Source organism: Anopheles aquasalis, chromosome 3 (genome assembly GCF_943734665.1).
Source record: "Anopheles aquasalis chromosome 3, idAnoAquaMG_Q_19, whole genome shotgun sequence".
Classification (NCBI taxonomy): Eukaryota; Metazoa; Arthropoda; class Insecta; order Diptera; family Culicidae; genus Anopheles; species Anopheles aquasalis.
Genome location: NC_064878.1, coordinates 61,968,549 through 61,990,960, shown reverse-complemented (window position 1 = coordinate 61,990,960; position 22,412 = coordinate 61,968,549). Strand labels below are relative to the sequence as shown.

Below are 22,412 nucleotides of genomic sequence, written 5' to 3'. Positions count from 1 at the left end.
ACATTAGCTCATTTCAAATGATAAGGAAATGTGTTATAGAAAACATATTCCTCTTTTGTCTAACAGATAGACTAAATTTTTATAAAATTTTAATACATTTTATTTGCCGAATAAAACGCCCAAATGTAAAGATCGAGTTCAGTTTGAGAGCACAAAGAGAACCTTAAACAGGATAACAGTGGCCCCCTCTCACTTGCCGGCCTGGTCTTCTGGTGGTCTACAACGATTTCTCTCCTTCCCCCACGGGGATTTTATTCCCTTTTTTCACCTCACCTTGATACGCGCGGCCACCGTCACCTCAGTTTACGGACCGAGCGTTGCAAAAGCGTTAATGTGGATCCATTCTTCAACCCACAAAACCGAATGTGGATCCATTCTTCAACCCACAAAACCGAACGAAACCACTTGGTCTCGCTCTCTTTCACTCGTTCTGTCTGTCTGTCTGTCTGTCTGTCGGTTCCTGTCGGTTTGTGTGTCTGTGGTCACAGACCATTCCAAACCGACGCTCGAAAAGGATCGAACGGACACACCGGTGGCGGCGCGCGCGGTTGACACAAAGAAGAACGGAGAAATGGTTCGAGAATACACACCGAGGCACCGAAGCACCGAGGCACCGAGGCACCGAGAAGCTCATTCGCATAACGTATTAGACTACTTTGCTGTCCATCCTGTAACCTCCTCTCGTTCTCGGTCCTTTTTCTGGTGGTTCGCTCAAGTTCGGTTGGTCCTTCCATTGCCATTCGCTTCTACCAGCCAGCCAGCTTGCTAGCACCGTGGGTTTGGGTTGCCCAAGTGATTTTTGTCTTTTCCCTCCGGAACGAAACTACCCACCCAACCACCCACCCACCCACCCTTTAACTCTCGTCCACCCATACAAAGGGCCAAGGAGTGTATTGCGAACGAAGGACTGAGACAAAACCAAACTGTGTAGCTATCAGATAAATTAAAATTAATATTTTATAAGAAAACCCTCGGCCAGTGAGCGAGTGAACGAAGAGAGAGAGAGATCAGAAGGGACAGAAGGGCGAGGAGGGTTGCGAAAAGTAGAGAAAAGCTCGAGACACGAAAACGAACCCCGGGACGGTCGGATGGATCACCAACCATGAGGCCCCGAAACCCCCAAAGGAGGAAGGAAGTTGGTGGACGCACCAACAGCGCTTTGTTTGTTCCTTTCCTTTTTCTTTTGCGCAGGGGGGGGGGGGAGAGGCTTCACCTCGTCTCCGATTTCTCTCTCTCTCACTCTTTCTCTCTCGTACATACAAACGGAGCCACTGGGTGGTTGCTCTCGGTCTGTGTCCCCTTTGGCGAGCGTCTTTTTTGTGTTGCACCAACACCGTTGTGGCCCCAGGACTTAATACCCATTGAGAGGGATGGAGAGGGGGAATTGGGGGGGTGGCAAGTGGATGACGAGGACGACGACACAGTCCCTTACCGGTGGCGGCCTCTGTCATGCAATCCCTGCGCTGCGAGCACCTCACTCGCCACCCCCCGGAAAAAAGCCTCCGCATGTCTTCCTTTCGCCACATTCTTGTGTTGCTCTCTGCCATTCCTCCTCTCTCTCTCTCTCTCTCTCTCTCTCTCTCTCTCTCTCGTGTGGAAAATGATGGCGGGAGTGGGTGGTTGGAAGAACAAAACGGAAAAGAAAGAATCACGCAACGACCGATGCCACCGGAATCGGGAATGTGGGTTCACTGTCTGTATGTGTGTCTCTGTGTGTGCCTGTATGTGTGCTGCGAGCGTGAGCAAAATGAGAAAAGCTTCCTCCCACTCGGTGATCGGGTGTGCTACACGCTATAGGCCACCACCATCACCCACCATCACCACCGCGATTACCGTGAAGTCTCGAAAAAGGCAAAAAAGGACGAACGAATGCGTCTTGCTTCTCCTCCCGCATTCCCTGCTTCTTCGTCACGAACCACGGTCACGTCACGGTGCTTGTCGTTCGTCGCCAGCGCCCACCCCGTTCCGGGGGGGGGGATGATGACGTGACTTCCCTTCTACGGCGTACTAGGCGCCTCCATCATGCCACGTGTGTATCCGAGCGCGTGTGCGCGCGTGTGTTCGCCTATCAGCAAGGCAAATCTTTTTATATTATTTCTTCCTTCCATTACGCTTCGCTTTTGGGTAGCGTTTGTCGTCTTGCTTGCAGAAGGTGGCACTGTATGTCATTATGCTGCTGCTGCTGCTACCATCGTCGTTTCGATGAACGGTGAAAAGGGCTTTCTTCGGGCCGAGAAGAAGGTACGCATCGCGGTCGTACGCTTTCAGCGGTTCCTTTCACCTCCCCCTATGTGTATGTAACGGCTGACATCCGGTGCTGACACTGGCCTTTCCTCACGAATTGACTCGCATGTCTCTCTCTCTGCCTGTTGTTGATTGTGTTGTCGATGAACCGCGATTGAGCTATCGCTTTGCTTTCAATTCATGCACTTCCCTTCACTTCGTGAGTGTTGGTTTGGTGTTCCGGTACCGTAGGATGATCACGATCACTAGCGGACTATGAGGACGAGTTTTCAAATTAATAATTTCCATTCTATGAACGCAAGGAACCCCCCGCGCAGGGGCTTGGAAGTGGAGCTTTATTTGAAAATCATTTTCCCACCCACCCCTTGAGCGTGAAGTGCGCGTTCGCTCATGCACGGTTATGCTGTACCATCACCATTCTCGATCGATTGTGAACTCGAGAGCTAACATTCGAAGGGATGACGACAGGGAGAGAGGACAACCAACCACGGGGACGACCTACAGAGTGTGCTCCCTTTGTCCCTTTTGCCATCTCTCTAGTGCTCTGAACTTTCCACGAAGAAATCTCTCTGGCAGCGCAGCAGCAGCAGCAGCAGCGCTCAAACCATTTGCCAAGCACCAAGAGCAGCAGCAGCAGCAGCAGAAGGAGCAGCAAACTGAGGACGGTGGCTAAACTCCAAAGTTTCATCTTCATCAACATTTCTCGAACCGAAACGGAACGAAACGAACGAACGAACGAACGAGTAGCCGGAGCCAGGAGCTGCCACTGGCGCCGGTCGGCGATGGTGGTGGCCGGGGCAATCTGTTCCAAAAGCAAAAACCCACATCCCTTGGCACAACTTTCCCGGTAACTTTAACCCACGGTTCTCTACCCCTCTGCTCCACCTTTCTGTCATGCTGCGGCCACCGTCGTTGGCGAACCGAACAGAAAGTTCAGGAGCAGCATCAGCAGCACCGAGCACCAAGCACCGAGGCACTGAGTCGTCGCCGGTACCGGAGAACCATAAATGTCGAAACCTCTTTTAATCCTACCTCCCCTTGGCATCTTCCCATGGCCAGCACACCATGGTGCCGGTTGCTGCTGCTAGAAAGTTTCAGTAAGTTCCCACACAATTGCTGCTGCTGCTGCTGCTGCTGCTGCTGCTGCTGCTCGGTGATGTTCGCTAGGTATTAGAGTTCCAGAAGGTAGCAAAATGGGGAAGCCGGCAACCGAGGGCAGGGCGACATGCACATAAAGCTTCTCATCGTTGCGAACGGAACCCGGGTTAGGGCCCGGAGAGGGGAAACAAGCCGGAAAAAGGAAGGGTTTGGGGTGGGTGGAACAGCGTGAATAAATGATAATGTTGCCCGCTCTCGTTCACTCGCACTTGTTGTGGCACTTGTTAGCAAAGGCTGTGGGAGGAGGAGGCGAAGGAGGAGGACGTGGATGGAGGACAAACAAACGAAAAACTCCCACCAGACTGGCAGAGAGAGAGAGAGAGCACAAGAGTGTTGGTGAGAAAGGGTTGATGGTGGTGGAAGGATTAAGGGATGGCTCCTAGCCAGCCAGCCAGCCAGCCAGCCAGTCGACGGCGACGATGACGACGAGGTGGTGCTGGGAATGGGAAGGATGGTTGTCAACCCCGAACCACCCACCCCACACTAAGGCGTTTAGGGGCCAGAACGCTCTTCTGCATGATGTGATGAAGGGGTTCGGGGCCCGGAAAGGAAGAGGGTGATGGTAGGAGATAGTAAAATTTTCGAACGAAACCCAAGGAACACTCCAGAGTGGCGGCGCCCTGACCGGGGTAATAATAATGATCAAAATAATAACAACAACCAGCCCACGGGGTGGAAAGGGTGGAAAGGGTGTAAGGGGGTGGGTAGGAGCAACAGCCACTGCCACCAGCTCTCGCTCTCTCGTTTTTAGTCCCAGAACATCGTCGGTATTCCATCGGAAGCCAAACCTTGGGGGCAGAGGGATGAGAATGCCTCTAAGGGGTGGGAAAATGAAGAAGTGAATTCAAGCCACCGAAACAGTGAGAGAGAGAGAGAGCGAGAGAGACAGCGTGTAGCGAACACGATGGTGGTGGTCCGTGTCGTTTGGCGTGTCGGAACAGAGTCGCTCGGCTTCTCGGTTGCTTCCACCACACCACAGAGCAGAGGCATGCTGGCTGGCTGGCTGGCTGGCTGTTGTTGTTGTTGGTGGTGCGGAAAGCAATCCCTCTCCCCCTGTCCTCTCCCCATCCCCACCCCTGGAAGGTGAGATAAGGAAACCGCCACTCAATTTCCATTCTCGCTTCATTCCACTCGTGATGGACATGCCAGAGGGGGGGGGGGGGGGGGGCAACGAGGGCGATGGCCACCCTCTGGGGATGCCTCTGTGCGGCTGAGTGGCCGTGTGCCGTGCGCGCAGGGTTGTTGGTATATAAAGTTATATAAATATGGTTTTACAGTTTTGAAACTGCTGATCCTTCGCCAAACGCGCCACGAGAACAGCTCGTCCTCGTCGTCCTCGTCGTCCTCGTCGTCGTCATCGTTTGTGAGGTTATGGCAGGGAGCGCTTGGTATGTGAGCGAGAGCACTCATCGCATTCTGTATGTGAGAGAGTGAGAGAGGAAGCGTGTGCAAAATGTGGAACACAGCGATGGCATGGCCTTCTCTGTGTGTTGTGGACGCGACGCGGCAATATGCTTTCGCAGTGTGCCAAGCAGCGCTGAGCACTCGTGAGTGGCAACTCTTGCTCTCTCTCTCTCGCGCGCGCTCGTACACTCATCTCATCACAGTGAGCAAGGTGAGTGAGTGAACGAGCGAAGCAGCAGCGCCTGGTGGAGACGCCTGATGGAGACGCCTGGTAGCTCACTCTTTCGACATCCCTTTTTCCGCCTTTTCCCCCTCTTCTGAGTCGCAAAATGGGGACAGCTAGGGGGGTGGAATGGCATCGTTTATTCGTTTGCCATGTCTAGCCGGGTTGTCGGCTAGCAGCGCGACGGTTTGTTGGCCCGACGTTTGCCAGCGCAATGGTGATGATGATGGATCGGTCAGAGGGGGGTGAGTGGAAAGATGAGGAGGTTCCTGGGACCTCCATCCTCCTCCCTGGTCTCTCTTCCCCTTTTCCCAAGCGAAACATTGATTGGTAAGCGATGCGCTTACCGTGGGTGCCACCGTCGCCGTCGCCGACGGCATTCACGATGATGATGATGATGATGATTTCATTGGATGATTATATGATTTCGGCGGCGAGAGGGACCGATGCGATGCTATCCGATCGGCGCCAATCGGTTTCGGTACTGGGACACATTATGGGGTATTTGGAGGATCAGAAGCGTGTGGAAGGGGAAGGGTGCGTGCGAGCTGGCACGACGCAATTGAAATATGAACATTCCCGACCACCACCACCGCGTACAAATGACGCACAACAAACCAAACTCCTGATACAGTATGTCCTTCTTCTATTCAGCCGTGATGCTTATTATGCTTTTGACTAAAACGCCTTCTTCTCTTTCTCTCTCTCTCTCTCTTGCAGGTATGTAGGAACCGGAATCGAGGATTAGGACACGATGATCGTGAGTAACTTCATGGTCTGAGTTTCCTCTTTTAAGATTTTAATCCATTTTGCGACTTTCGGTCACTTCATTAAACTAATTTTGGCGAAGCAGAGAACCCTCCGAATCGAGCGCGACAAAAAGGCAAATACTGAGCTCGCACTCGTCCACAACACTCTTCGTCATAAAATCTTTCCGGGTCTCTGCTCTCCCCCCGCGACACAAAAGGGTCACTCGTGAACCAATGGAGACGCATGGGAGTGCGATGCGTGCGCTAAAAGAGCACACCACCACGCCATAATGTCAATAGAGAAAAGAGAGAGAAGAGAAAGAGAGAAAGAGAGAGAAAGTGGACGTGACCAAGAACCGCCATTAATAAAACGGAAAGTAGACCACGGCAGGATGAGAAGCAGGTAGCAGGAGGTCCGAGGTTTTCCTATCCCCAGAGTGGCTTCTCGGGGGCGACCTTCGCTTATTACATAGGATTGTGAAACGACTCACTTTGAGCCACGGAGCTCGAGCACACCGAACGAACGATGGTCTGTACTCCTCCCGCCCTTAAGGACCTCCCCGGTCTTGGGGTTGGATTGCGTGCAGCGAGGCCACTACCGGCAACAGCAATAGCAAAAGCAGCAGATCGGTCTGTTGGTACGTTGGTTTCGTCCGCTTCTTTCTCCTTTTTTTTTGAGGCCTCAATATATTTATTTATTTTTGTGCCCACAATCCACCCTTTTTCAGCCCCTTCATCCCTCTCCACCTCGTACCATTCAGGCGAGACCCAGAAAGGGGTCCAAGAACTCCAAGGTATGGACCGGCCGTATATAAATGCCGTGAAGCTCCTAGTCCCCTGGGCGCTAGAAAGCAAGAGGAAAGGGCAAAGCTGCCACCTAGCCAGCTGTTTCATAAGACACCCTCCACCCCCCCCCCCCCCCCTTTCTGAGCGGATCACTTGATGGTGAATGTTTTGGTCGATCCTTCGGTGGGCAGGATCCTTGTGTTTTCCGGGTTTTTTTTCCGCAGGACCTTTTTCTCCAAAACTCCTCGCGTGTGAGGCGCAGAAAGGGAGGTGAGCCCCGGGTCGGAAAGGTCAGCCAGGTTTTGGTGAAAGGCACGGGAAAATCGGATCGATCCTTCCGTCGCTTTGCTTCGATGGCGCTCGGTAGGCCCAGTTTCAGTCGCAAGCAATCGACGTTCACGTTCCGCGACCTGGTGCTGGTTGTGAGAATGAATCAAACAGGACGATACCTGGCCGTGGAAATGTCGCTTTCCGTTCGTTCGTTCGTTCTGGAGTTGAGGGTATATAATGGAAAAACGACCAACGATGCTTTCTCTACGTTGATGATCACAATGACGATGATGATGATGATCAACCACCACCAGCCGTGTTGATGATGCAGATGCTGGTTGGTGGTGAACTTCAAGCAACATGAGAAAGCCGCACATGACGCACGGTGACGACATTTCCCTTAGGAAGGAGCAGGAATATTCTCTCTCTCTCTCTCTCTCTCTCTCTCTCTCTCTCTCTCTCTCTCTCTCTCTCTACCTCTCGTTCTGGCACTGGTATCCTTTTCGCTCGCTTGCTGGCTTGCTTGTTTGGTTTTTGGTTGCGTTCGGAACCGTTTTTGTCGGAGAAAAGTTGTCCTTCCTACCGTCCTTCTGTGGGGCACGATCCTGGCATAAAGGTCGCCCAAAAGCAATTGAGGAGAGTAAGAGGAGCACCTTCTGCCTCCTTGTACGTGAGCACGACGATGGCTTACGCGGTAATGTTTTGTTTCCCTTTTTTCTTGCTACGTTAAGGCTAAGGTTCGCTTTTTGTTGCTCCAGGGACTGGGATTCCGAAGCAGAAAGGTGGTGCTGTGTGGTAGTAGTAGAAGTGAGATTGCCACCGCCAAAAAGCTCCAGGTCCCTCCGGTAATGGCATCCAAAACGAGGAGGCGCAACTTCAACTCCCGTGGATCCAGAATCGTTGTCGAATCTGGAACTCTCTCTCCCACTCTCTCTCTCTGCTACTATCTGCAAGCAGTAGTATAGTGCACGGTAATGTTATCTTAATAAATAATTAAGTTGAGTGAAACCACGACGATACACGATAGATTCCGTTCTGGCATGCGGCAGGATGTTCCAGGTAATGGTACCACCGACGGTCCTATCCCTGAACCTACGCCAAGACGCCTCCAGTGCTCTCCAATCGGTACATAGTGATATCACCCAGTGTGAGCCACCGAATGGCACCATCATCATCATCACCATCATCGTCATCAACGCGAACGGAGGATTCGGGTCGCTGCCATCGCTTTATGTACTTCAACTTTGCTCCGCGATCCGATGAGACAACGAGAGAGAAAGAGAGAGACAGAGAGAATGGCGTGCAGGGGATGCGAAAGGAGAGAACACATTCCACGTTTATGTAGATGTAGCGCCCCGTGTCGTCCTACCTTCCGAGCCATACCACAGCCCAACCTGTAAGATTCAACTTTTGGGCCCAACTCTCTGCCAACCATCCGCCTGTTCGCTTTGTCCGCGATTAGGGGCAAACGGGGCTGGTGATGGTGATGAAAGTTTTGCTTCCGATCCTCCTCCACTACCCTCTAGGGAAAGAAGCAGAGTCACTCCTTAGCGCGGTACTACTCGACCGAAGCGAAACAGGCTCTGGTCTCATCAATTCTCGCCCGCGTTTGGCAATTAAAGTCATCTCCGTGGAGCAGTAGCGACAGCAGCAGGCAGGCAGGACGGCTTTTTGATCTCGAATCATCTCGAACTTACTCGGCAACCGCCAAATGCCGTGGAGAGTTTATGTGGGAACGCAATAGGTAAAGGGGGCACGCCGGTAAGCGTGATAGCACGATGGGACGACAGTTGCATAACGAGCATAACACCGAACGTGGTTAGGAAAGTTTCACTAAAGCTCGTTCCAAAGGGTGTGGGGTGATGAGCTCAGGAAATTTTAGCGCAAAGTAAAACAAGAAACAGCAAGCAATAAGGAAATGCAAATGGAAATCGAAACAAAACAGTGGAAAACGCAATGCGCAATGAGGTTTCCGACAAGTTCGGATAAAAAAAAAACAAAGAACTTTTCACAAAATAAAAGGAGATAAAATGCCAAAAGGAGAAGAAGCCAACGAAAAAGGATAAGTTGCAGGAGGAGAGAACGAAGAAAAGTAGTAAAAGTAGAAGCCCGGGCCAGCAAACTTCGAGCCCGAGACCGAGAAACTCAAGCGAAAGTTGGCCAAACGGTGAAACGAAAACACAAAAACGCTAACCGCGCACTAAGGGCATGGCTGGCATGGCGATGATGAAACTCAAGGATGAAGTTTCAAAGTAGTAGGCAACCGGAAAATGGAAGAAAAGCCGAAAGCGAAGCAACCTTTGCCGATGATTTGCACCGAAAGAAGCGCCTATTCTTTCACCCCAAGCAAGCACCAGCTGCTTGCGCTACCTTGCAATGGCCACGAGCTTTGTTGCGGCCTCACTCCTCCGCCCCATTCTCGCCCTCTCCGTGGGGTATTATTTATTATGTTCATCCTCGCCATTCCATCACACTCTCTTTCGCTCTCTCTCTCTCACTCGCTCGCTCACTTGCTGTCATTTGATCCCGCGTTACCTCCCAGGCTGCTGCGATGACGTGCTGGCTGGCTGGCTGGCGATTGTTCCAACTCGCTTCTGACTTTTTACGCCGCCATGCCATGGATCCTGCACCTCACACTCCTGCCCCGGGGGCCCGGACGGAGATGGATGGCGAGCCGGCATCACACCGATCTCCCCCTGCGGTCATCTCCTCGTTTGCTGTATGTATTCGAGCGCTTGGAGTCACTGCGCGCTTGGAGAGTCCTCGCTTACGAAAGCTTCTCAGGTCGCAAGGCTTTCCATTTCATTCGCTTACTCTCGGTCTGTCTCTCTCTCTCTCTCTCTCTCTATCGCATCATCTGTACGAGATGGCCAAAGTCCTTCCTTTGTCCTTCCATCACACCGAAAGGACGATTACCATACAGTGCTGCTGCTACTGCTGCTCAGTAGCTTCTCGGTAGCACGTGGAGGGGATTGCGTTTTCGCTGAAATTGAGTTTTGTTCGCGTCCGGTGGCGCAGCACTCGTTGGTCCTGAGAAAGGAAACTGCCCAGAGATGGTTCCAGGATCCTTCGCCAAGCGATGGCTACTAGCTGTGTGGCCAACCAGGGGCAGCAGCAGCAGCAACAGAAATCGCAACTTCCAGCGCATGCTGCTCTCAAGCGAACTTCCCAGCGAGCGAACGAAGAATTCGTGTTGGTCCGAGGTCTGAGAAACAATTTTCTTGTCCATCCCGTCCACCGTCCATTCCCGTTTTCCTTTATTTGCGAATTCCAGAGCATCGCAGAGCTTCCACAGCATCGACCATATTCCTTAAATTGTTTCTTTCACAAACACCACTCTGTGCCGAGTGCATCGTGTGTTATTGTCTTCGATCATTTAAGCTCTGTTTCTGTTTAATCTTTCCCACTAAAGGGATTCGCAATCTTCCTCCTGACGTCCTGTTTTTTTTTTTTTTTGTTGCCAAACTTTGCAAAGTTGAACAAAAAAAAACTCAACTCTCCAACAATGTGCCCATAGCGGACCGGAACGGAAATTTCATTTCACAGACCCCTTCCACACTCGTGGCTGCGCCGTTTCCACCACCAGAGTTTTCCTGCTCGTCGTTCCCGTTTTTGCTGTTTGTTTGCTCCCGCTTTGGCTTTCCCCACCGTGGTTGCTTCTGGCCTCCGTCTCGACTCGACTCGAAACCATTTAGAGAGTGTGTATACGGGACAAACCATGGTCTCTCGAACTCGGACTGGCCGTTCTGCGGGTGTGTACTGGACCACTGAAGGCTCCAAACCACCTCCGGACTGCCTCTCTCTCTCTCACAAGACCAGTTCAGTCCAGTAACTAACAGTCTGCGGGAGCAAAAACCCAACAGCAACAGCAAAAAAAAAACCCTTGGCTGGAAAACTCCTACTAGTTCCATATTCTCCTCCAGTGCCCCCCCGGTTCTGTAAAAAGTTGAAGAGCCGGAACCCGGGAAGGTGTAGAGCGCACAGGGGAAAGGGATATGGCTACCAGATAAGACTTGCTGCAAAACTCTCGACCCCGGGAGTTGACGAGTGGACTGCTGGACTGCTGGCGATGGTTGGTCCTGTCGTGTGGTCTTTCAGAGCAGTATGTGTGCATGGATGAACCCTCGGTGGACTTTTGCACGATGCTCCATGTCCATGACGGTAGCGTTTTCACCATTTGTATCCCCTTTTGCTCCCTGCTGCTGTCGCCGGTGTCTCTCTGTCACCCTCTCTCTCTCTCTTTCCCACTCTCGGTGATCGCTTTGGGCAATATTTTGTGAACCTGACCTGAGCTCCAACTCCCACAAATGGGTGGAAGAGGGAGGGGGGATGGCAACAAAAATCCGATCCACCACCAGAAGACCGGGACAGGATTCTATTCGGCCATCAATCGCTGCGAGGGGTTTGATGTGAGTGTGCATGTGTGTTTCCAGGGGACGCGTTTTGGACTTCAAATATTATTTTCCAGTAACGTTGTGACACGGTGTACGATGTTGCTGTTCGATTTCATGGATCCCCGGGGGGGGGGGGGGGGGGGGGGCGGGAGGAGGGCTTGTGAGAGGGTGGACGACTCGTTCATATGCTAGAACGATCCAGTGGCATTCGAATCGTGGGCAGTAGCCCGGCAGTAGCAAAAGGGGATTTGGGCACAAAATGCCACTGCGACGTCACAAGCAATATGCTCCTGTGCTGGTGCTCCTGTATGTATTTGCGTGCCCGTGTATGTGGACCGTTCCTGTTTCCGTTTCGAACACAGCGTTTGTTCATTTTTGGTTGTCCACGGGTCCGTGGACGGGATCGATGGCTGGCCATCATTTGGAGTAGCCGAGGTTCGTCGAATTTCTAACAAAACCATCGACTTGTCGGCTGGACTCGTCGGATTGCATATATTCCATATAGAGAACTCCCATCGTTCACCTTTCCTGGAGGAGCCAAGGATTTTGGATTGACTTTTGTGGTTGAATTCTAGTAGCAAACATTACGTCAACCGCGTCAGCAGCTTGAGTTTTTGTGGTAACGCTTCAGATGTGCCAGTGGACTGGCATGATCTAGTCGGCCTGGCCAGCGTCTGTTCCTGGGAGCACCTTGTTGCGATGGCAACACCAAAGGCTCACTTGATTGTAACATCAGTGTGGACCTTTTTGGGACGGTCTTCCGGGAATGTTTGGAACATTCCATCGAAACAGCAGCCATTCCGGAGAGCACTCGAGGTACAAGGCCTTGTGCCAGGAAGGTGTTGGTGGTTGTCTGGGAATTCGGATAGACCGTTCGTTTGGAAGCCCAGGATACGAAGAAACTGCGAAGAAATACCGAAAACCTTTGCAAGTCTTTGCATGTTAGTCTTTTTCCTAGCATCGTTCCAATCCCGTACAAAGTTTTCACGGAGAGAAATGGCCATTTCCAGGAAGATCCCCGGGGGCAAACCAGATTTTTTACATCGGTCAATACGCGCACCGATTATGTCCGGCCTCCCTACCGAGCGAGTATCTTATCGTTTCGCGGAACTAGATTTCGCTATCTCCTTCCGGACCTCCCCGAAGATGGATTGCCCCCGGGGTAGCACTCAGGGAGGCGCGGCTGTAGCCCGTGATTGATCGTTGACCAAAGGATGGCACAGCAGTAGCTCAGTGTGCATTAGCTCTCGCGGCCATAAGCAGCGACAGTTCGCGTAGAGGATATTCGAAAATCGATCCATCTTCCGTTGCCTGTCCGTCGGCTGGCGGCACGGTTCATAAGTGAATCGACCTCGGAATCACGGAGTTATCATCATCTTCGCATGAAGTGATGAGAGCTGCTACTGGAACCGACTTGTCCGGAGAAAAGGTTTGTCTGGAAACCACAAATTTACTTAATCGAAAACTCTCTCCCGAAATCCACCCCTCAGTCTTAAAATAGGACAGGCGCCAGCAAGCCACTCGGGAGCGACATTCAGAGGGGGGGGGGGGGGAGGAGGATGGCGTCGGGTTCCTCACGTCGTCGACACGCGCCATGAAGTGTATGACCCCCGTATGCCATCCTTATGCTTGCCATCGAACCCACTTTTCTGTGTATTCTCGTTGATGCTTCTTTCCCCCAAGGACACACAGCATGAGGGAGCAGCACACCCACACGCAGCGATGATAAATGTCGTCCTTTGGCAACGTTGGTCGGTGGTCGGATGATGATGACGGCGACCGACGTCCGATGATTGTGTCTCGACAGGACGCTCTGCTTCGAACAACAAGTTATCACAGCGAATAATAGATGCCGAGGGTGGTAAGGACTTTCGAGAGACAGAGAGAGAGAAACATTGTTGCAGCAGCAACCGAGCTCTGAGGACACACGCGAGGAGAAGAGCAGTGGCCTTTTTTCACCCTTGAGAGCAATCCGAGGGACTGACGCCCGCCCGGTGGTGGCGCCACCCTTAACCTAATAAGTAATATTTGAAGTAATGCAACCAAGCGAACTGTCGCACCACCCCCCGCAGACACTAACCGAGACGCAATAGCGGCGCCGAGAGTTGAGGCGCAGAAGAGCAAGAAGCTGATAAGCTTGGCGGACAAAGGCGAGTACGCGAGTGACTCATCCTGTGAAGCCAATCGACTGCAAACCAACTCCTACATCTGCTGCTGCTCCTTCTGCTTCTGTTCATTGTCCCCCTGGCTTCACCATCGCTGACTGCTAACTGCGCAACGACGACGACGACGACGACGACGACGTTTTGCGGGTAATTGTTGCACGGTGCTGACCCCCGGGCGTGCTATCTAGGGCGCACCACCACGCCACACGGTGACAGTGTATAAGTGTGACCGGTTTCATGGTTGAATGGGAAACGGGAAAGCGCGGAATGGTCGATGGTGTGTCATGGATAGACCGAAGAAGCCATTCTGTGCGGATACTTCGCTCGAGAGGGTGTTGCTTACCCCGAAATGACGTAGGTGAATGGTCAGCAAAAAGGGGTTGCTTCGGGGTTGCATCTTGTTGGGAAGCGAACGAGTGAGCAGCCTGAAAGAACTGTCGGTGTCGTCGTGGAGTGTGATTTCGTCGGCAAACAAACGGCAAAGGCAAAAATGGGGGAAAGAACACACGCAAGAACAACACTTTTGTTTGGCTTCCAGTTATCCAGCTGTATTTGAACCCCCGGGGGTGGTGAGGGTGAAGATGACGTGAAAAAAAACAGGGGGCGATGAAAAGGAACCGAAACATGGCGAAACCCCAACCTTTCACCGAATTATTAATGACCGAAGAAAGGCTCCTGTAGGACGTCGAGCCGTTTGCTGAAGACAGTTCTGAAGGACTAATTTCTGTCATTAGACGACGGAGGCATCCATGGGCTTCGTGCTAATGGCTCACAATTTGTAACACCAAGAACCATCTTTTCAGAAACTTCTCCTTTTTTGACAAGATCCTGTATAGGAATAGGAGACAATGATCCTTGGAAAAGGGGGAAAAAGCAGAATCAAGGAAATGATAAAAATACAAACAATAAAAAACCAACAGAAGGACAACGGAAAAGGGATACGCACACCAATACTCGCGCCGGACAGGAACATAATCATTTCACCGCGAAACAACCCAAAACCCGAACCTCATTGTCCACGTGGGGGATTCGCTTCAATTAATCAAACACTCTCACCCCTGCGACGACCGACCGGCCACAAGTAGGTTGCGGCGACGACCCCTGACCCCTCGCGGGCCTTTCGTGCGATGGAAAATGAGAGCATTTTCCATCGATTTCGCTGTCGCTGTTGGCCACGAGGTGGGAGGTGATGGCTATAAGTGAGTGGCCCACGAAGAAACAGCACAGGGAATATACGGGGCAAGGCCATGGCTGCTATACATGTCCTTCAGTGCGGAAAATGCGGTCAGGGAGAAACAGAGATAGAGAGAGAGACACAGTGAGAACGGTAGAGAAGAAGTGTCAAACTCTACCATTTATAGTAGGCTTTGAATGGCTGAATGGCGGTCTGTGTTTTGTTTGGGTGTGCGTCTGTCTGTTTCCATTGCACACAGATACAAAAACACCCTTCATTATTCGGATTTTCGTGGCTATCGATATATTTGATAACAATTTCAAGTGCTGCGATTGGTTGAAACAGTTAGGGAGGTATATTTATGAGGAATCTTCACAGTCAGCACATTTTTAATAATAACGTTGCTAACAAATCTTCACAAACGCGAACGAAACCGCAGCATGCCAGATGGGATCGCTAACGACAAACCTTTCCCGTCGCTTAATCGAGCAATTGAGAACCCACGAAAAACAACACACAACAGAACTGAGCAACGTTATGCCTGCCTGGATAGCATAATTTATGCTCTCGGTGTCGCCTTAGTTGGACGTCTAATGACGAGCGCAACGTAAGCGTCATCTTTATGCTCTCTTATTCTTTTCTCTTACCTCTTGTCGTCGTCTTCACCGTAGCGTTGATTTGTTTACTGAGACACAACAAATATGCTGATCGCTTAGAATGAATGTGCGCCAGTGGAACTCGCACGATCATTCGACAAATATGCAGCTGTACGGGTGTGTCGAATGTGGCATAATTGCTTGGCTGTTGCTTCGGTGATATTATAGAGGAAGAGAATGCTATTGCGAGGGAGAAAGAGAATTGGGATGAAATGTATCCAAGGCAGCATTGGAACATGGTTTTCTTAAATAAAAGGCTTCTTTTCTTTCAGATGCTCTTAGTAAGCGAAACGTCCAGATGATTCATTGTTACTTCATATTCTTCACTCATTTATTGCTTTTATCTCACGAGCCATTATTATAAATAACTATTGCTATGAAGGCACATAAATACTTGTATCACTTGTGGTTGGTTTAAATACTTGTACCACTTCTAACGTATCGGTTCACGATCACTATCAAGTCTTTCACGTTCCTTTTCGCGTAGTGGCGCATCGTACGCTTCTATCGCACAGTCCTGTCGACAGGACTGATCGTCGGTCGTTGCCGAAATAGACATTGGCCCCGAGCTGGACGCTCGATCCAGGTGTGCTCATATCACTCACACTCCTGTGCGCGATCTCTAATGGTTAGAGTCTTCCTTTTTCGAAAGAGTCTACACTATTTTCTCGCTTTCTCGTAGCGTGTTAAACCTTGTAACTATCTATTCTATTTTTTTTATAATCATCACTTTCTCTCATCCTCGATCGATTGATCGCAACGCTATAGCATCCGATACGGACAAACGAATATAAATAGTTATAAATATGTCTTAAAAACAAATGAACGTTATCACAGACAACAGAGTCTATCCGCGTGTGTCAATGGCACTGATTCACTGGCAGTTGACTCTGAATGTAATCCCAGAGCTCGTGTCGCAATACCTTCGCTCTACCACTACCATTTGAACCGCTGGCCGATATCTCAAAGTCCCACGTCCACAGTGTACGCCTTCGGAACGTTTCCTCAAATGTGGCCATCGCGGGCTGTTCTGGAAACCACGAAAACTTTGCCATAGCGTTGTAGTAGTAGAACTGATTACTTCGCCTCGACAGATGACGGTGCACGCCCGGTTTGGTGTCACGCAGCAACAGCAACCCATGGGGAACAAAGAATCGCACCGGTGGCTCGTTACTCACTATGCAGCCAGGCCGACGTTTTCCCTCTCGGAGACGGAACTCCTTCGTACCACCGAAGAACGACAGCAGATTGTGTAGCTCGAAGAGTGGCTTCATGTGCACCGAGTGGGAATTACCGAGCGTAGCGACAAACAGGTTGCATTTGGCATATCTTTGGTGCAGCGATTGTTGACTGATATCGACATTTTCCAACATTAATGCGTCGATAACATGCAGCGTTTGATGCTGCGTTTGTTGTGAACCTTCGCCTTGCAGCACCGTCACCAGCTCGGCGTACAGTAGCGTATATCGTGGTAGCTTCAGGCCTGGCACAGCCGTTAACGGTTTAAAACCAGGTTGTAATGCGTTAAAGCAAAACACTTCCGTTCCGCCAGTACCGAGCACGAAGATACGGGACGCCGGATCCGGATTGGCGATCGGCACAAACTTCCAATCCCAAATGGATAGAAAACTGCTTTTCAGATCAGGATGTACCGCGGTCTCGGGTGTCCCAAGGAAGGTGGCGATTCTGGCGAACAGGTCTGAACACTTGGCAAAGTTTGATTCTTGAATGGTCGGTTGCACCTGATCCGTAGGTGGTTTGTTAGGCGGATTCTCTGAATTCCACTTGTGCTTTGGTTTGGATAGGTCCAGAGGACAGGACACTTCGTTGGGAACCTCTGTTTTTCTCATCTTCTTCCGTGACGACAGATCTAGGGGAATATTCGCCATTTGAACACTGTTTTTAAAAATCACTCGGAATCGTTTATTTGTTTTGGTCTTAAGAAGAGGTGTGTGGCTTGCTCTTCCTACTCGAACCCTGTCCCAAACCAAACTAACATCCATCGGTACACTATCAACCCATCGCTGCGAGATCGCTACAGGCAATCTCAAAGATCTCTGGTGTGTAAGTACTGCACTCGATCAATCGTTCGCATGTGTGTGCGTACGTTCAGGGCACACGTCGTTCTTGGGTAAGCCGAGAAACCGCGCTGCGATCTCGCATCGGCCACAAGTGGCTAAACTTGCCAGGCTGTGCAACATGAACGACTAGCGCGCACCCATTCTTTTATGAGATGCCTTTTTATTACCTCGTCTTCGCTAGTGCGTTGACTGACTTGCTTCCAGTTTCCAGCATCTCGTTCTTGCTACGTTCTCGCCTTCTTTTTCTCCATTTTTAGCCCTCTTGCTCACTTTTATTATCGCGTTTTAGTTATGCTTTCCTTGGAACAGAACAGGTCGAAACATGTTCGCTGGCGTCACCATCATGATGCGTCATTGCTGCGGTTGTAGTAGGCCTCGCAATGCTCACCATTCTTTAGCACCGCGGCTCAACAGTGAGTCGCTTGGTGAGTCGATGAGCGCTGAGAATGGAATACGTGAGTGGCATTACTGTTTCCGGCGTCGTTCTTGTGGTGGTGTTCGTGGTGCAAGGATATAATCAAAGATAATGTGAAACCATACGCCACCCTTAGTACTACCATAATGCCACCAGGGGAAAAGGGGCCGGTCCTTGTTACGTCCTCGCTCGCTGGAACGTCCTGACGCTCACCAACGAATTGACGGATTATGGATATGATCAGACAGAGAAGTGAAACGCCAGGGAGGGAAACGGGAGTCTTTTGAGGCGAAATTGAAATAATAAAATCCAGCACCACATCCAACACTACTCCAAGTTGTGCGAGTGGATGGCTCGGGCCAAAAAGGACATAATACGGTTTGATCGATTGTGTCGACGGAGAGAGGGTGGCGAGGAGAGTGTCGTCGTTGGTTTAAATTCACCTCACCCGCTGAGCGAGGGGCTGACATTTGTCCGGAGGGAAATCAACACGCATTTAAGCGCGTTCGAGGACGAAAACGCGTTTCCGGAAATCAACGAGGGTACACTCATTCGCCCACCGCTTTTGAGTTGAGAAAAGATAATAATTAACCCTCGTTTCGCTGCGGGTACTTGTTGCTCCTGTAACGGAGTGAGGAGGACATGCTGACGTGCTTGGAAAGAAGCTTCTCGATTCAGCTGACAAACACATAAACATAAAAACGCAGCCCAACCTTTCTCACTGTTTGGTGATAGCTACGACAGTTAGCTCCTCCTGGTCAGTACTCCAGTGACGGATAGAAATCACCGGTTGCCACCTGCCAACCGGTAATTGGTCATTTCAGATCAATAAACAATTCAATTGAGGCGCGACTGCAAGCGATGTGCAGTGTTATTTGTATGCCCAACGCCGATGCTATGTATGCTAATTGAACAATGTGTTTCGCGGAATTACAACATGAACCACCATCCTTTGCCGCCATTTTGTTCACACTCGAGTGAGTCCGTAATATGTACTGGCGGTTGGAAAAATGTCCAACCAGAAAGGGGAGAGAGTGAGAAACAAATCTGTCACCATTGCTCTCTCCTCATCTGCTGCGCCACTAATCGCTCGGTACTGCAGCAACAGCAAGTTGGCCGAAGGTGGTGGTGGCTACATTATCCCTGTTTGTCACGACGCACGCATCGAATAAATGTCAAAACCACGGGGCGAATAATGTATAATTTATAATTAACATTTTCCAACATTAAATTACATCACAATCATCACCACCCCATCATCACAACCGCATCATCTCACTCACATCGGACGGGCCGCGCCGGTACCATGGCAATGGCGAGCAGCCCTCTGGTCACTCGGATGTGGTGAAATGAAAATATGGTGCAGATTTTTTTTTTTATGAAAAGGACTGCTACACATGACAGCACCACCCTCGCAACCATCCTTCCTCTGGTGTCTGTTCGTTGTCGGTGTATTTACAACCGCGGTATGGTGAGCTGGAAAGTGGCAGAATTGATGGTATTGGATCATTGGAGAGCTCGTTGCTCCCCCAAAAAAGGGGTGAAAACCATAAAAAGTGTCACTATAGACACTTGTATGGGTGTGCGAGTGGGTTCGTGGATTGTAATAGAGGTGCCTGTAGCTACGAGGAACTTATTAAACAACAGGACACCGGATTGTTGGTCGGACAGTCGGATGCCTGGGAAGTGGATTAGAAGAGAGGAGGAATGCAAGTGGGAATGCAGATTGTTGTGGTTCCGGTTTGCTGTGCGATAAATCAAATTCTAATTTCAAATACCACGACCACCACCGCAGCATTCTGCGTTAAAAGGGAGGAGTGTCCGTTGTAGAAGGTCCTGTGGTGTTCCCTCGAACAACAGGAGGCTTTAAATGAGAAGAGGAAATCAATTTCAAGGACTTTTATAACTTTCGCATTTTATTGTTCGCACAAGCAGGCACTACCAATCGAAAGGACGAACCTAGTAGCGTCAATTCTTTTCTTTGTCTTTGTGAAAACGTTCCCCCAAAATCATCAAAAAAGCAGTGCCCGAGGTGGAGCAATAAATCGACTCCACTTTCGGCGGATAATTTTCGCTTGGTGTGGTGCAAACCTCCTCCCCCCATGAAACATCCCCTTTCATCCTTCACCCACTCACCATCCTTTTCCATTAACTCGCACACAACATAAACTGTCACACGAATGGTTTAATGCTGGCGCGCACCCCCTGGTTTCGCTTTCCTTCCCCCCCCCCCCCTCCCCTTGCGCAAGGTGCAGCATTGGTGCATTATCATCATTTATGTATTTATGCTCCCGATATGTGACTCCGCGCCGCTGTGTGTCTGTGTGCCGTTTGTTGTGGGGTGTTTTTCACCTCCAGCCACCCCATTGGCCACCAACCAGCCAGCATAATACATATGAGCCACAGGATAATAGCCACATTCCTGACTGGCTGGGTGGCTGGCGGTCGGTCGGTTTTTTTTTTTGTGTTGTTGTATTTTTGATTGCCAACTTCATTTGCCTGCACCACCCGTGCTTATCTGTGCCGAGAGGGTGGGTGGGGTGCGAACTCCCTCAGGTAGTGATAATGCGATAATAATAAAAGAGGAAATCGATTGAAAATTATTACCGAAGCCACCACCACCACCACACATGACCTCGTACCACCGGATTGTTGCCGTTCCGGATGTTCTGTTTCCAGTTCGACTGGTTGACCACCACCAGCAACACCATGTTCTCCATCCCTCGAGCCATGCTGTTAAATGTTGTTTCAACACCAAACTCCGGACCGGAACCCCTTTGCTCGAAGCGCGCAAAATGCTTTAATGCTCGCGCGAGAACGCGCATTTTCCCGTGAGCGGAACGTGTGGGGCTTCTGATTGTGTAGTTATCGTTATGCTTGACCCGCGGGGAGATGCATTGCACACGTTGTTTAACTCTTGTAGCCAACTCTTTATAAGTGACCGTAAAAGTTTCCAACAGAACTGAAGTACAGCCTGTCGATCGCGGTCTGCAGACTTCAACACCTCTGCTACGAGAAACTAGCGTTCCAATTCTTATTCCTACTGGAAGAACTGGCCTCCGTCTGTCCTCCGGAGAAGTGCGCGATATAAATGGAGCTTGAAAACGAGCAAAAAACAAAAAAAAACAGAACAAAAATGTTAAATCAAACTTCCGCCTTCACCCCCTTTTTTGCTCTTCTCTCTGTTCTTTGCTCCGCGTTGTTGAGGTCAGTCAGCCAAAACAACAGCAGCAGCAACAGCAGTAGCACCCTATCATAAATACCCCATCATCATGAGTACGCCGAGTGAGAGAGAGAGAGAGAGAGACGCGTGCGCTCCTTAAGCGCCCATCGCGGACGCCACATGAATCCGGACGGCGGTCACACGCACACCGACCACGCGGACCAATCGGCCAACCGACCGACCGACCGACCGGACGGCACTTTTAACCTGAATTAATTTCATGAACGACAACACCCCAAAACAACATGCTACCATCTCCCTGTTCCCCCTCCGGCCACGGTCGCAATGTGAAGTGCGGCTCGGTCCGCCATGGTGCCCTCATTACCATCCGGGGGTCTCACTCCGTCGTTTCCGTGCTTCAACCACCACCACCACCATCACCATCGACGCGTTTGGGGTTGACCTGTCGACTCGGTGAGGCAGCAAAGAGGGCCACGGACAAGGCGTAATGGTGGTGGTTGCTCGTCCGCCATCGTTCGCAATCTCGAATTAATTTATAAATAATATTCGCTTCCCCCCCCCCCCCCCCCCCCCTTCCATCCATGGCGGCCATGTACTGGTGGTGCTGCCACTGGTCATGCTGGTTGGTTGCTTCTCATCTCCCAAAATATACCTCCACCACAGCGCCATCACCACCAATCAGCGGGGTGGTGAGAGCGCGATAAGCGAGCGAGAGTGGATTAATGCCGTGTGTGCGCGCCCGTTAGCCCTCACAACAAATGCTTCACCACCAGCAACGGCATCAGCAGCATGCAAATCCCCCGATTCCGCTTTTTGCAAACGCCACCTTTTCCCTCCAAATCGGATTTTCCAGGGGCCAATGGGTGGCAGGATTTTTTTCTTCTGCTCGCCATGTTTTCCGTTCGACAGGTTGTCTTCCGTTCCACACTCGTTCCGGGAGTTTTTGGCGTGCCGTTTGATGACGTTCGATGTCGTTTGAAGAAAATGTATTATTATTATAAGAAGGAGCGGGGAGTCTCTTGTCTTTGTTCGTTCGAAAACCAAAATGTTCCCGAGTACTGACGTTCTACCATTTTCTCTTGTCCTTCACAGAACGGAGATTGAAACGAAAGTCCGGAATCCCGTCGCTCCCAAACGATTCTTCGATCACGAACAGTAAGTAGCAGTCAGTGCGATCTAAATTACTCCTTATAACGGACTGCAAATCAATAACTAAGAAAATTGATTTAGATCTTAATCTCCTGATTTTGCCAGGACCGCTATTATTAAAACACTGCTGGAACATTATTTGTTGCCAAAAAGATACCGAATATGCGATATGAATTATTTGCATTTCTTCTTGCAAGCAGCATCTTGAATCATAGCAGTCATGCGCGACACCACACATGGAATCACATAGCAAGCTGTGACTGTGTTTTACAACTATTCTTGCTTGTTCAAGTACAAATCAGTTCAGTTCCACACAATTAGTTGTTCTGCGCCCTCGCTGCGAGTCATCTCGGCAAAAGG

General features: G+C 50.5%; 1 protein-coding gene across 3 annotated transcripts in view; it reads left to right on the top strand.

Annotated features, from left to right (window-relative positions):
- LOC126578121 (zinc finger MIZ domain-containing protein 1) overlaps window positions 1-22,412 on the top strand; it is an 81,880-nt gene that overhangs the window by 51,371 nt on the left and 8,097 nt on the right. For all 3 annotated transcript variants that reach the window (XM_050240408.1, XM_050240409.1, XM_050240407.1), the window contains exon 3: window positions 21,996-22,058. The gene's annotated coding sequence lies outside the window, so the exon portion shown is untranslated. The remainder of the gene's footprint in view (window positions 1-21,995; window positions 22,059-22,412) is intronic.